Source organism: Dermochelys coriacea, chromosome 1, assembly GCF_009764565.3.
Source record: "Dermochelys coriacea isolate rDerCor1 chromosome 1, rDerCor1.pri.v4, whole genome shotgun sequence".
Lineage (NCBI taxonomy): Eukaryota > Metazoa > Chordata > Testudines > Dermochelyidae > Dermochelys > Dermochelys coriacea.
In genome coordinates this window covers 17,198,820-17,212,520 of record NC_050068.2, presented here as the reverse complement: position 1 = coordinate 17,212,520, position 13,701 = coordinate 17,198,820, and the positions used below count along the sequence as shown (strand labels likewise).

The following is a 13,701-nucleotide window of genomic DNA, read 5'->3' as shown; positions in this document are numbered from 1 at the left end:
CAGATTTTGGAAGACAGGCCAGTCCTTGCTTACAGACAGCCCCCCAACCTGAAGAAAATACTCACCAGCAACCACACACCACACAACAAACCACTAACCCAGGAACCTATCCTTGTAACAAAGCCCGTTGCCAACTGTGTCCACATATCTATTCAGGGGATATCATCACAGGGCCTAATCACATCAATCACACTATCAGAGGCTCGTTCACCTGCACATCTACCAATGTGATATATGCCATCATGTGCCAGCAATGCCCTTCTGCCTTGTACATTGGCCAAACTGGACAATCTCTACGTAAAAGAATACATGGACACAAATCAGACATCAAGAATTCTAACACTCAAAAACCAGTCGGAGAACACTTCAGTCTCTTTGGTCACTCAATTACAGACCTAAAAGTGGCAATTCTTCAACAAAAAAACTTCAAAAACAGACTCCAATGAGAGACTGCTGAATTGGAATTAATTTGCAAACTGGATACAATTAACTTAGGCTTGAATAAAGACTGGGAGTGGATGGGTCATTACACAAAGTAAAACTATTTCCCCATGTTTATCCCTCCCACTGTTCCTCAGACATTCTTGTCAACTGCTGAAAATGGCCCACCCTGATTATCACTACAAAAGGTTCCCCCCCACCCCACCCCCGCTCTTCTGCTGGTAATAGCTCACCTTAAAGTGATCACTCTGGTTACAGTGTGTATGGCAATACCCATTGTTTCATGTTCTCTGTGTATATAAGTCTCCCCACTGTATTTTCCACTGCATGCATCTGCTGAAGTGAGCTATAGCTCACGAAAGCTTATGCGCAAATAAATTTCTTAGTCTCTAAGGTGCCACAAGTACTCCTTTTCTTTTTAAAAGAATAATAAGTATGTTACGGAAAATGGAACCTCAGAATTCATAGTAGACAGGATAGATGGATATAATGCCTCTTAACTGTATTATAGTCAGATATTAACTCCTCAGCTACCTACTATATAATATGGAATACAGGAAGTCATGACAAGACATTAATATAATTTCACTTGTCCATGGGGCTCATGTATGCTGAAGTCATTCCATTATCTCTCTTTCTCTTCACCACTAGTCCTGACTCTAGAAAAGATGATATTCTTATGTTAAGGAGGTGTAGTTTGTCATCTGATAAGCAGCATTAATTCCAATGCATTTAGCATCTATCTGCCTTGAATACAATAAAACACAGCTTTTTTTACCAAAAAAAAAATAACCCACAAAAGCTGTAAAGAGCTATAAGAGCTATAAATAATAGCAGAAGAAAAGAGAACTTTTGGTATTGGCAAAGAAGCTGAGATCTACAATGAAATGGAGAATTTGTGAAGTTGCTATATACAGGAAGGTGGCTGCAGATGTCATGATTTAACTGGTCAGTGCTTAGATATCGTGATGAGAACAATATGCTGCAGGATATGTGAAGGAGAAAGATCTCATCTATAGCGTATCAAGGTGGTTTGAAGACAGAGAGGAGAGTTCTGAAGGGATGAGAAAGGAGGACTCACATAATTGATCAACCACTGTAAAGTTGACCAAAACTACCAAGTACCGAATGTATGCTGTTGTTCAGATTAGTGAGATACTGCACTTGGAATCAAAACATAGGTGCTTCTGAGAATTATTATTATTTGTAGTACTGTAACACCTAGGAGCCCTAGTCAAGGACCCATTAAGTTAGGCACTGTACCAGCACAGAAGAAAAAGATGACTCCTGCCTCTAAGACCTTACACGCTGAGTACAAGACGGACTGATAGTGGAGTACAAGGAAACAATGTGACAGTATTGATACGCATAATAGGCAATTGTTTTAGCACACGGGTAGCCTAACAATTGTTAAGTTTTTGCTGGGCATCAAGGCAAAGAAGAGCTTCACTGGGGAAGACGCTTAAAAAAATGGAAGCTCAGGTAATGTTTAATGGGATTCTACCAATCCCAATAGGAGGAGAGCAAAGACAAGATACGATTATGACAATAGCCGGCTCAGGCAGTGGTGCTATAAGGAGGACTTTGGGATGTTCAACCACTGGGAGCCATTCACCAACTGTTCTCATGGGATGGACTCCACCTGAGTAGGGAAGAAAATAGATTTCTGGGGTGGAAGTTAACACAACTTATTAAAAGAGCTTTAAACTAGGAATTCAGGGGAGATGTCTAGGAGAGGCTCATGTAATCTCCATGCCTGATTCTAATATTGAGCAAAAGGAAAATTAAGTAAAAAAGGATACAGTGACGGAGAAAGAAATAACAGAGGGTAGAAGAATGGACAACAAGAGAAAAGATAGTGCTAATACCTGACAGTAACAGTCAGGTAGGTGTTAATAGCAATAAAATGAGTGTACCTGATCAGTCAAGGAATCTGGGTGAAGCCAAGCAGAAACAACTAAGATGTCTATACACCAGTGCAGAAAGTGTAGGGGTAAAGTGAGAACTCCCAAAAGCATAGCTGAGCTGGACCATGCAAAAGAAATTAAAACCAATAGTAAAAGGTTCTATAGCCATATAAATAAAAAGAAAACAAGGAAAGAAGTCGGACCACTAAGCACTGAGGATGCGATGGAAAATAAAGTTAATCTAGGTACAGCCCAACACCTAAACAAACACTTTGCCTCAGTTTTTAATAAGAGTCTTGAGGAACTTGGGGACAGTAGGAGGGTGGCTAATGAGAATGAGTATATGGAGGTAGAAATTACCATATCTGAGATGGAAGCCAAACTCAAACAGCTTTATGGGGCCTGCAAAATCTCCATACAAGAATATTAAAGGAATTTGCACATGAAATTGCAAGCACAATAGTAAGGAATTTTAATGAATTCAGAAATTCAGGAGTTGTACTGGACTGAAGAATTGCAAATATAATACCTATATTTAAGAAAGGGGAAAAAAAGTGACCTGGCAAACTGCCGGCCCATTAGTTTGACCTCAATTCTATGCAAGGTCTTAGAACAAACTCTGTAAGAGAGAATAGTTAAGGATATAGAGGTAAACAGTAAACGGAATAAAATACATCATGGTTTTACAAAAGATAGACTGTGCAAGACCAATCTGATCTCTTTCTTTGAAAAGATAACTGATTTCCTAGACAAAGGAAATGCAGTAGATCTAATTTACGTAGATTTTAGTGAACCATTTGGTACAGTTCCACATGGAAAATTATTAGTTAAACTGGAGAAGATGGGGATTATTACAAGAACTGAAAGGTGGGTAAGGAAGTGGTTAAAAGGGAGACTACAACCTGTCATGCAAAAAGGTGAATTATCGGAGAGGGAGGTTACTAGTGGAGTTCTTCAGAGATCACATTGGTCTTGGGACCAATCTTATTTTATTAATGATTCTGAAACAAAAAGTGGGAGTGTGCTAATTTGCAGATAACACAAAGTTGGAAGGTGTTGCCAAAACAGAGGAGGACCAGAATATCATACAAGAAAATCTGGACAACCTTGAAAACTGGACTAATAGAAATGGTATGAAATTTAATAATGCCAATGCAAGGTCATGCATCTAGGGACTAACAACAAGAATTTTTTGCTATAAGCTGGAGATTTATCAGTTGGAAGCAACAGAGGAGGAGAAAGACCTGGGAGTATTGGTTGATCACATGGTGACTATGAGCCATGAATGTGTTGCTGTTACGAAAAAGGTTAAAATCCTAGGATGCAACAAGCAAGGTATTTCCAATAGAGATAGGGAAGTATTCTTGGAATTATAAAAGGCACTGGTGAAACCTTGTCTGGAATACTGTCTGCAATTCTGGTCTTCCAGGCTTAAGAAAAATGAATTCAAACTGGAACGGGTGCAGAGAAGGGCTACTAGGACAATAAAAGGAATGGAGAACCTACCTAACAAGAAGAGACTTAATGATCTTAGTTTGTTTAGCATAACAAAATGAAGGCTGAGGGGAGATATTATTGTTCTCTATCAATACATCAGAAGGATAAACACCAGGGAGGGGGAGGAGTTATTTAAGCTAAGGACAAATGTTGGCAGAAGAAGAAGAAATGGATATAAACTGGCCATCAACAAATTTAGACTTGAAATTAGATGAAAATTCCTAACCATTAAAGGAATGAAATTCTGGAACAGCCTTTCAGGATATGTAATGGGGGCAAAAAATCTAACTTATTTTAAGACTGAGCTTGATAAGTTTGTGGTGGGGATAATGTGATGAGGATGCCTACAATGGCATATGGTCCATCCATGACTGCTATTAGAATCTCAGGGGGGAGGTTGTTTGCTTTCCTCTGGTGCATGGGGCATGGGTCACTTCCTGTTTTAAATTGGAGTAAATGGTGGACTCTCTGAAACTTGAAATCTTTAAATCAAGAGGTGAGGGCATCAGTAACTCAGCCAGAGGTTATGTGCCTATGACAGAAGTGGGTGGGTGAAATTCAGTGGCCTTTCATGTGCATAGGTTATTTTGATGATCCCTTCAGGCCTTAAAGTCTATGAGTCTAGGAATGAATCACTTTTCATGGACAGTATGTTACATACCACCGAGCGTCATCCTCTACTTCATAAATTTGGGGACAATATTGTCCTTGCGGTAAATGATATTTTGTAGGAAAATGCGGTCACAGTGTAACACTCATGAATTAGAATAGTCGGTGTATTGTCATATAAATTAACTTTTTTGTATAAGTGGGTGGAATTCTAGGACTATATTTTACTGTGCACTGTCCCTTTAAGATAGAGAAATGTGCTGAAGTGCCTAAAGGGACATAGCTCTTGGTGACAAAGTAGGGTCAGAAGATTTTGGTGATCCTCCAGCAGTGTGGCTTGTGCAAACTCTGTGCATGTTTGCCAGACTCTTGACAATAGTTTTAATAAAACCCTCCAGTTTTAAAGAGCCCCCAGGCCTGGAAGTGTAACTCCACCTCCTTTTAAGGGTCTTTGGGGCCTCGTTTGTTTCTACCATTGCAGCTCTAAGACAGTGTGCTGATAAATGCAGCACTGGAGTCTGGAAAGAGAATCTCCAACATCTGAACAATGACTACCAGAAACACTTTGTTATCAACTGCAGGGCAAAATGGTCACAGCCTGAGAAGATGGAGACTACTGTTTTCATGTTGGTACCTCTTCTAGCACGAATGGAATGGTGTCAATATACTGCTAGGTATGTGGACACAGATTCTGCATGGACTCTGTAGAAGGTTGTACACTGGCCTTCTTTAGGAATGTCACCACTTGGATTTCTCATCTGTTTCTTCAGCGTCTGATAACTTGCCATGCATTACTCTCTAAACACTCATCTGGTCTTGTTATCTGAACCTTGCCCTTCTTGCCCGTCCCTGTTTCTTTTGTATGCATTTGTTATGTCTTTATTTAGGCTCCGATCATGTAATCTGACCCGTGTAGATGCACCCTTATCCCCATGTGGAGTCCCATTGCAGGTGTTTGGGTCCTCTGCTAGCACAGGGTTCTATCCATGCAGATCCGATTGCAGGATGGAGGCCTTAGGGCCTGATTCTCATTTACACTAAGCTCCCTTTACATCATCCTGGCAGCATAAAGTGGCCTTAAGGTGACATAAATTACATTTATATCCACCTTAAAGTCCCACTATGATGCCACCATTAAATGACTAATCACGGTGCAAGGCCATGATGCAATGTTTGACAATTCTATAACTGCCTGTCTAATACTGGGGAGACTTCTATTTTACATGTGTTATTTCTATGAGCTGTTTAATGCCAGAATGGTGTAAAGAGGCCCTACTGTACATGAGAATCAGGTCTTTAGACTGTAAAAATGTCAGGACATGGATCCTATGTTGTGTTCTGTATATTTTTAAAGTTCCCATCACATTTTGGAGTCCTAGATAATAGATAATAATAGTAAATGATCTCAGAGTTCACTAGAACTTTGTGCTGAATCCTAAATTATCCAGAGTATTCCTGCATAATTCACTATTTTTTATGTGTGGTTGTGTTTTTTCTGACATGCTGGACTGATTAATTGTTTTTTTATAAAATAGAGTACAGTCATGTACATAGAAGAGAATATATTTGTACTGTTGCTTACCTGTTGTTACTATTTTTTTCCACAATTTTTCTGCATGGGAAAACAATGTAAAGCTTGACAATAAAACCAGTGTTTCTTAGTTCTTTGGGAAAATCATAATTACTGCTGTAGAAAGAGAAACAAAGAAGGTCTAAGATGATGAAGAAAATTACAGCATCGATTCTGTATGTGCTCAGAAATTGAGGAGAGAGGTAATATATTTTTGTTTTTAAGGCTTTATAGCACTTCAAAGTCACTGTTGCATTCTCTAATCATATATAATAAACAGGTAGTGGAATAACCCAGCATGGTGCTTGAGATTTTGAGTCCTAGCACTGTACAGTAATGTTTATAAAGAGACTCTTTAGTAATGGAAAAGGCAATTAAGAAAGGCATCAACGAAGCTGGAATTTTTAGCATACGGCTGAAACACAGGGAGTTGAGGAGGGGGAAGTTAAACCACTGCAGGGCAGTTTAGAATGGTTCTTAAATTATTAAAAATGAATTGTTTTGTTCCTTTCTTCAAATTGTCTTATAGGTAATAGAGAAAGATGGCATTAGCTCTTAAAGTCTGATTCTCCACTACCATTCACCTTGTGCAGTCAGTTACACTGGCATAAAATGCTACTGCCTGTGTGACTGGAGAAATCTGAATTGATTGCATTTTACATTCACTTTGCTCAGGTGTAAATGACTAATGTAGGTGCAAGGTCATGATGAGCAAGATGCGATGTTTGACAATTCTATACCTACCTGTCTAATATTGGGGAGACTTCTTCATATAGGTGGTTTATGTCAGTTGTTTGACTAATGTCAGAGGTATCACTTCATTATGTTGTCTGTTATTAAATGATTAATGCTGACCTCCTGGCTATGGCTATCTCTAGGCTCTAGCACAGTGGCTCTCAACCTTTCCAGACTACTGTGCCCATTTCAGGAGGCTGATTTGTCTTGCGTACCCCAAGTTTCACCTTACTTAAAAACTACTTGCTTACAAAATCAGACATAAAAATACAAAAGTGTCACAGCACCCTGTTACTGAAAATTTTTTTACCTTATTGTTATAAAATAAATCTATTGGAATATAAATATTGTACTTGCATTTCAATGTATAGTATGTAGAGCATTATAAACAAGTCATTGTCCATATGAAATTTTATTTTGTAGTGACTTAGTTCTTTTTTATGTAGCCTGTTGTAAAATTAGGCAAATATCTAGTCAATATGAGTCTATGTACCCCCTCGAAAAGCTCTGTGTACCCACAAGGGTATACCTACCCCTGGTTGAGAACAACTGCTCTAGGATATAGAGTATGAAACCATTCAAGAATGAGTTGTTATGGCATGTTGGATGAAGCTGACACCATACCTAGAAACCAAGCCTTGACTGTGTTATTCCAGTTTGACAGCAGTGGAAATCCATTGCTTTCAGTGGAGTAACACAATGGAGAAACAGGGTTTAAGGGGTCTAAGTTTTGCACTAAATTACACATCCTTCATAATCCCATTGATTTTAGAGGGGTTGGGCCCTGTGTAAATCAGTCCTGATTCTCCTATCATTGACACCAGCATGAATAGAGAGGGATGGTCCAGTGGTTAGGACAATCGCCTAGGACTTAGGAGACCTAGGTTCAATTTCCTGCTCTTCCACAGACTCTCTGTGTGACCCTGAGCAAGACATTAGTCTTTCTGTGTCTCAATTCCCTCTTCTGTAAAATGGGAATAATGACACTTCTTTATCTCACAAGGGCATTGTAAAATGATTGGCTGTTATGGTAATGGGGCCATATAACCACTTAAAATAGTTGTGTCAATGAAATTTTACCTGCGTAAAAGGGGTATGAGTGGAGAACCAGGCCCAATTTTGTCCATTGCAAGCAGTAGACAACCACTGAGAAAATCTAAAAGCTAGTTCATTAACTGTGCCAGAGCTTTGCTAGTTGTAGCTGAGGAATGGGGAGATAGCTTCGAGCCACGTTTGTTCTTCTCCAATCAACAGGGTGATTGGGCCAGTTCGGCACCTGATACAATTTAGAGTAGCCCCATGGCAGCTCTAAATTACACTTGGTTGCAACAGCCTGCAACAGGCAGTTCAGCAGCTGACAATAGTCAGAGTGCAACAGTGATCTGGCCATACTCCTTTTCCCCCAAAACACCATACCCCGGCCAAATCCACTGTCTTTCTGCTACTTTATGCTACCGGAAAAGGAGCCACAAGAACCTGGTTGTAATCCATCTCATGTTATGGGTGTCCAACTGTAATTACCTTCTGCTGAGTGTTTGGTCATCTACCTTGTTCATCAACCAACTGTTTGGTTGCTACTTTCTGATGACTGTCTAAATGGAAGAATTTAATTATGAGTCCAGTTTCTAGTCCAGAGTTGTCCATCCAGAGTAAAAGCCCACTATAGTTGGCATTGTTTTGCATCTTTGATGGCAGTTTCAGCAGGGCCAAAGATGGAATGGGCATGGAGGCTGAATATCCTTTTGATCCCTGGGGCAGGGATGAGGTACATTGATGGAGATGTGTATATGGGAAGTTTGCACTGTTGCTTCTTGTGGCCTACCTCTCCTATGAATAACACAGGACTTCACTCTCCATACAGCAACTTTTGTGTCAGTGAGGACAATTAATCCTTGGAAAAATTTACCAAAGGCTGTGGTAGATTCTCTTTTACTGGCATTTTTTTAATAAAGACTCAATGTTTTTTTCTAAAAGATTTACTCTAGTTCCAGCAGGAATTATTTTAGGGAAGTTCTATGGACTGTGTTATACAGGAGGTCAGAGCAGATGGTCACAGTCCTCCCTTCTGGCCTTAGAATCTGTGAATCTATGAATGAGAGAGAAGGGGTTATTTTGTGATTAAGGCACTGGATTGGAATTGAGAAGATCTAGTAGGTTCAATTCTCAGCTCTGTCAGAGACTCCACATATGACCGTGGGCCAATAGTTTCTCTCTGTGCCTCAGTTCCCTTTCTGTACAAAGAGATCATCTCACTTCCCTACATCAGAAGGTTGTTGTGAGGAGAAATTTATTCATGTTTGTTCTATTGCAGCGATGGGAACCATATAGGTAACTAGGCAGATAGCACTAAATATATTACTCAGATCCACATAAATCAGAATTATTGACTTCTTAGTTTAAAAATGAAAAAAATGTTATGAAGAATGTTTTTAATGTTTTATGTTCAGCTAATAACTGAAGAGCCAACCAAAGCTCAGGTAATACCGATTCCTATTGCAGGTGCAGAGCCTGAATTTCTGCAGGAGAAGGACCATCACTAAGTGGTTTCAATCTCTTTGCACATGGAGAAGAGTCACCAACTGACAGGTATGTGGAGTATTTTATTGTAGTTACCTGCCATTAAGTCCTGGAGGTAAAGCAAGGTCTTTTGCCATTATGATTACTATTTCTTCCCGAGCACGCCATTGTCAACTCTCAAGTCAGCAGGTAACTAAGACACTTCATGAACATGATGTGGTATATTCTGCACACCCAATGGTTAAACAAACAAACAATCCCGTGGATCCATAAGCTTCTTTAAAACGTTATTATTTTGGTCTGCATTCCTTTCTTGTCCTTTGCATTTGTCTGTCTTCTAAATTCAGGCACAGAATAATAATTATACTTAGCAAAACAAGTAAATCATTATGATGATTCTGTAGCTTACACTTGTACCAGTTTTAGTTATGGTTTTAATAATGCCTTAAAACAATTCTGCTCAGATGCCATGTTTTCTGTATTTTCTTTATTAGTAGGGACAGTTGCATAAAAATAGATTCCATTTTTCTTATCAGTTCACCTTCTAGATTTACTCATATTGAAGAACGTGTTCATTTAAGTTTGTCAGTTCTCCTTTGAAATATCTTTACAATAATAATTCTCCCCCTCCCCGGCTCAGCATTTCTGACTACTTCTCTCTAGTTCCTCCTACGTCCAGGGGGTGAAATACTGGCTTAACTGAAGCCAATGGGAGCTTTGTCATTGACCTCAGTGGGGCCAGGAGTTCACCCAGAGTCTACTGTTCAGACTATTGCTGGAGATGGTCAAATATCTTGTTGTTCAAAGAAAAGAAAACCGTATACAGCAGTGATGCACCACCTGGAAAATGCAATTACCTCCCTTACCACGGCCAGTGAAACTTATGCCCACTGTGCTGGCATTGCCATGTGTAATTTATCCGGTTGATCAGTGGTGGGGGGGAAGCGCTGTCCCTGAAAGAGACAACTCAATGAGATGACACAGAGATGGTCCCTGCCTCACAGGGTTTATCATTGGAAGGCACAGGAGGTACAGCGATATTTTAACCCAGATTTATTCAGTCCTCTATGGGTTGTTTAATAGTGATGTTGTATCTGTCTGGAATATTACTGTTCAAAATGTAGCCCACAACGTTGCCAGTTGGCTCATGACCCATTCTCATTTGCAGTTATCTTGTGCAATTCATTGGTAACCACAACCTCAGCCAGATCACACACTTCAGGATGGAACAGTTCATGTTGGGAACCATAGGGTCTGTGGGCCACACTCCCATGTTGAAAACAAAGGGAGTTGCAGTTTGCTCCATTTTCTGTAGAATTAGGTGTGACTGATAAGTTCCTGGTAAGTATCACCACTTGGCTTCTCCTGCCATAGATTCTGGATTAGTTGCTGCCAGGATAGCATACAGGTTGCCATTAGGGGAGGGGAGTCACTTTCTAAAAGGCAAAATTCTCCATTTTGAATATCTGATTAGCTGCTAAAAATACACCATTCCACAGTCACACAGGAAGGCTTTTTAGAATAAAACAAACCAGCAACAACATCGTGATGGAGAGGAAGTGATCATAAAATTTGGAAAAATAGAGAAGTTGATAGCAATTAACACAAATCAACCTATAGAAAATGCATACCATTGATAAAGAAAGCTGAAGGTACCCTTTACAAATCTATGGCCAGTAGGGTTAAGGACAATAAAAAGGAATTCTTCAAATATATCAGGAGCAAACAAAATTCTAACAAGGTGATAGCTCTGATAGATAAGGATGGTAAAACTATCAATCATTATGCACAAAAGTCAGCACATTCAATAAATATTTCTGTTCTGTATTTGTAAAGAAGCAGATTGATGTATTTATATCTTACACTGGTAAGGAAATACTTTTTATGACATCAGTAACTAGGGATAATTTTAAATAGCTGCTATTAAAGTTAAACATTTTAAAATTAGCAGGACTTGATAATGTGCACTCAAAAGTAATAAAGGAACTGGCTGAGAAGATCACTGTATCATTTTAAATAAATCTTGGGACACTGCTAAAGTTCTGGTGTGACGGTTCTCAGGGTACCCAAGACTCTGAGTCAACTTGTTACCCTCTGCCTCCAGCATGAGGAAGTCTTGCCTGTGCCTAGCTAGGTATCAGCTCCCTACCACCACCAGCCTTTCAGCCACTCGTGCACTCTTCCCGGGCTGTGCCAACCCTATCTGCCTTGTAGGTTAACGATAGATACACCCAATTCCTGAGTCCCTTTGAAGCTTTCCTCAGTGATATCCAACACCTGGCACTGGCTACTCACAGAATTCCCAGTTCCTCTGCTTCCAAGGAACCACTCTACCCCAGTTTACTAGTTTTACCTTAAACCCCCATTCCTACATAACACACAGCACTTGTAATAAACAAACCTCTTTTTCTTTTAAGAAATGATAGAGATTTTATTAGAAACAAGAGAAAATGACAGAAACCAATGGTTACAATACAAAACAAAATCATAGAACACAAACCTGTGTCTACACTTATTAATAGTTACCTTTCATATCTACTAAAGTAGGTTCCGCACCCCCATAAAGTTCAATCTGGCTGGCTTCACAGGAACCAGGTCCAATTTTTCATGAGAACTCCCTTGCCCCTCAAGATGTCTCCTCAGTGAATGGATCCATAGTGCTTCTCCCCCTGTGTTATACTGAATAATCTTTTGTCTTTATTCATAAATAGTGTAAGTCTCTGTTGTAATGTCCCTTTTTTCACCTCCAAGTGGTTTTGGTTGTTTGCAGTTGTCTCTGATGGTTTTCCATTGATAGTCTTGGGCTGGAGCAAGGCTAGATTACATGGGTTGGTGTTTTTGTTGTGTAGTGGAGGTACAAGACAGGCCCAACAAAGAAAGTAACAGAACGCCACTAGCCGTCACCTGCAGCCCATAACTAAAATCTCTCCGGCGCATCACCAAGGATCTACAACCTATCCTGAAGGACGATCCCTCACTCTCACAGACCTTGGGAGACAGGCCAATCCTCACTTACAGACAAATCCCCAAACCTGAAGCAAATACTCACCAGCAACTACACACAACACAACAAAAACACCAACCCAGGAACCAAACCCTGCAACAAACCCTGTTGCCAACTCTGTCCACATATCTATTCAGGGGACACCACCATAGGACCTAACCACATCAGCCACACCATCAGGGCTCTAGCAATGTGATATACGCCATCATGTGCCAGCAATGCCATGTACATTGGCCAAACTGGACAGTCTCTACATAAAAGAATACATGGACTCAAATCAGACATCAAGAATTATAACATTCAAAAGCCAGTTGGAGAACACTTCAATCTCTTTGGTCACTCAATAACAGACCTAAAAGTGGTAATTCATCAGCAACAAAAATTCCAAAACAGACTCCAATGTCAAACTGCAGAACTGAAATTAATTTTCAAACTGGACACCATCAAATTAGGCCTGAATAAAGACTGGGAGTGGTTGGGTCATTACAAAACCTAATTTTCCCCATACTAATTTCCCCCTAATGTTACTCACACCTTCTTGTCAACTGTTTGAAATGGGCCACTCTCATTAGCATTACAAAAGTGATATTTCCTCCCTTGTTATCCTACTGCCACTAGGCAGTAGTATCCTATTGCCACTAGGGGGAGGGATAGCTTGGTGGTTTGAGCATTGGCCTGCTAAACCCAGGGTTATGAGTTCAATCCTTGAGGGGGCCATTTAGGGATGTGGGGCAAAAATTTGGGATTGGTCCTGCTTTGAGCAGGGGGTTGGACTATATGATCTCCTGAGGTCCCTTCCAACCCTGATATTTTTCCTGATATCTGCTGGGAGAGCAATACAGCGGTGCATAGACAATCCAGGAAGTTTTTGGAAAGCGTAGGGGACAATTTCCTGGTGCAAGTGCTAGGGGAGCCAACTAGGGGGAGCGCTTTTCTTGACCTGCTGCTCACAAACCGGGTAGAATTAGTGGGGGAAGCAAAAGTGGATGGGAATCTGGGAGGCAGTGACCATGAGTTGGTTGAGTTCAGGATCCTGACGCAGGGAAGAAAGGTAAGCAGCAGGATACGGACCCTGGACTTCAGGAAAGCAGACTTTGACTCCCTCAGGGAACAGATGGCCAGGATCCCCTGGGGGACTAACATGAAAGGGAAGGGAGTCCAGGAGAGCTGGCTGTATTTCAAGGAATCCCTGTTGAGGTTACAGGGACAAACCATCCCGATGAGTCGAAAGAATAGTAAATATGGCAGGCGACCAGCTTGGCTTAATGGTGAAATCCTAGCGGATCTTAAACATAAAAAAGAAGCTTACAAGAAGTGGAAGGTTGGACATATGACCAGGGAAGAGTATAAAAATATTGCTCGGGCATGTAGGAAAGATATCAGGAGGGCCAAATCGCACCTGGAGCTGCAGCTAGCAAGAG

At 40.4% G+C, this 13,701-nt stretch overlaps 1 protein-coding gene across 1 annotated transcript in view; it reads left to right on the top strand.

The window, feature by feature from the left end:
- The window catches only part of TENM4 (teneurin transmembrane protein 4), a 1,775,651-nt gene that overhangs the window by 431,142 nt on the left and 1,330,808 nt on the right, over window positions 1–13,701 (top strand). Inside the window, exon 3 of the mRNA XM_043504093.1 lies at window positions 9,259–9,345. The gene's annotated coding sequence lies outside the window, so the exon portion shown is untranslated. The remainder of the gene's footprint in view (window positions 1–9,258; window positions 9,346–13,701) is intronic.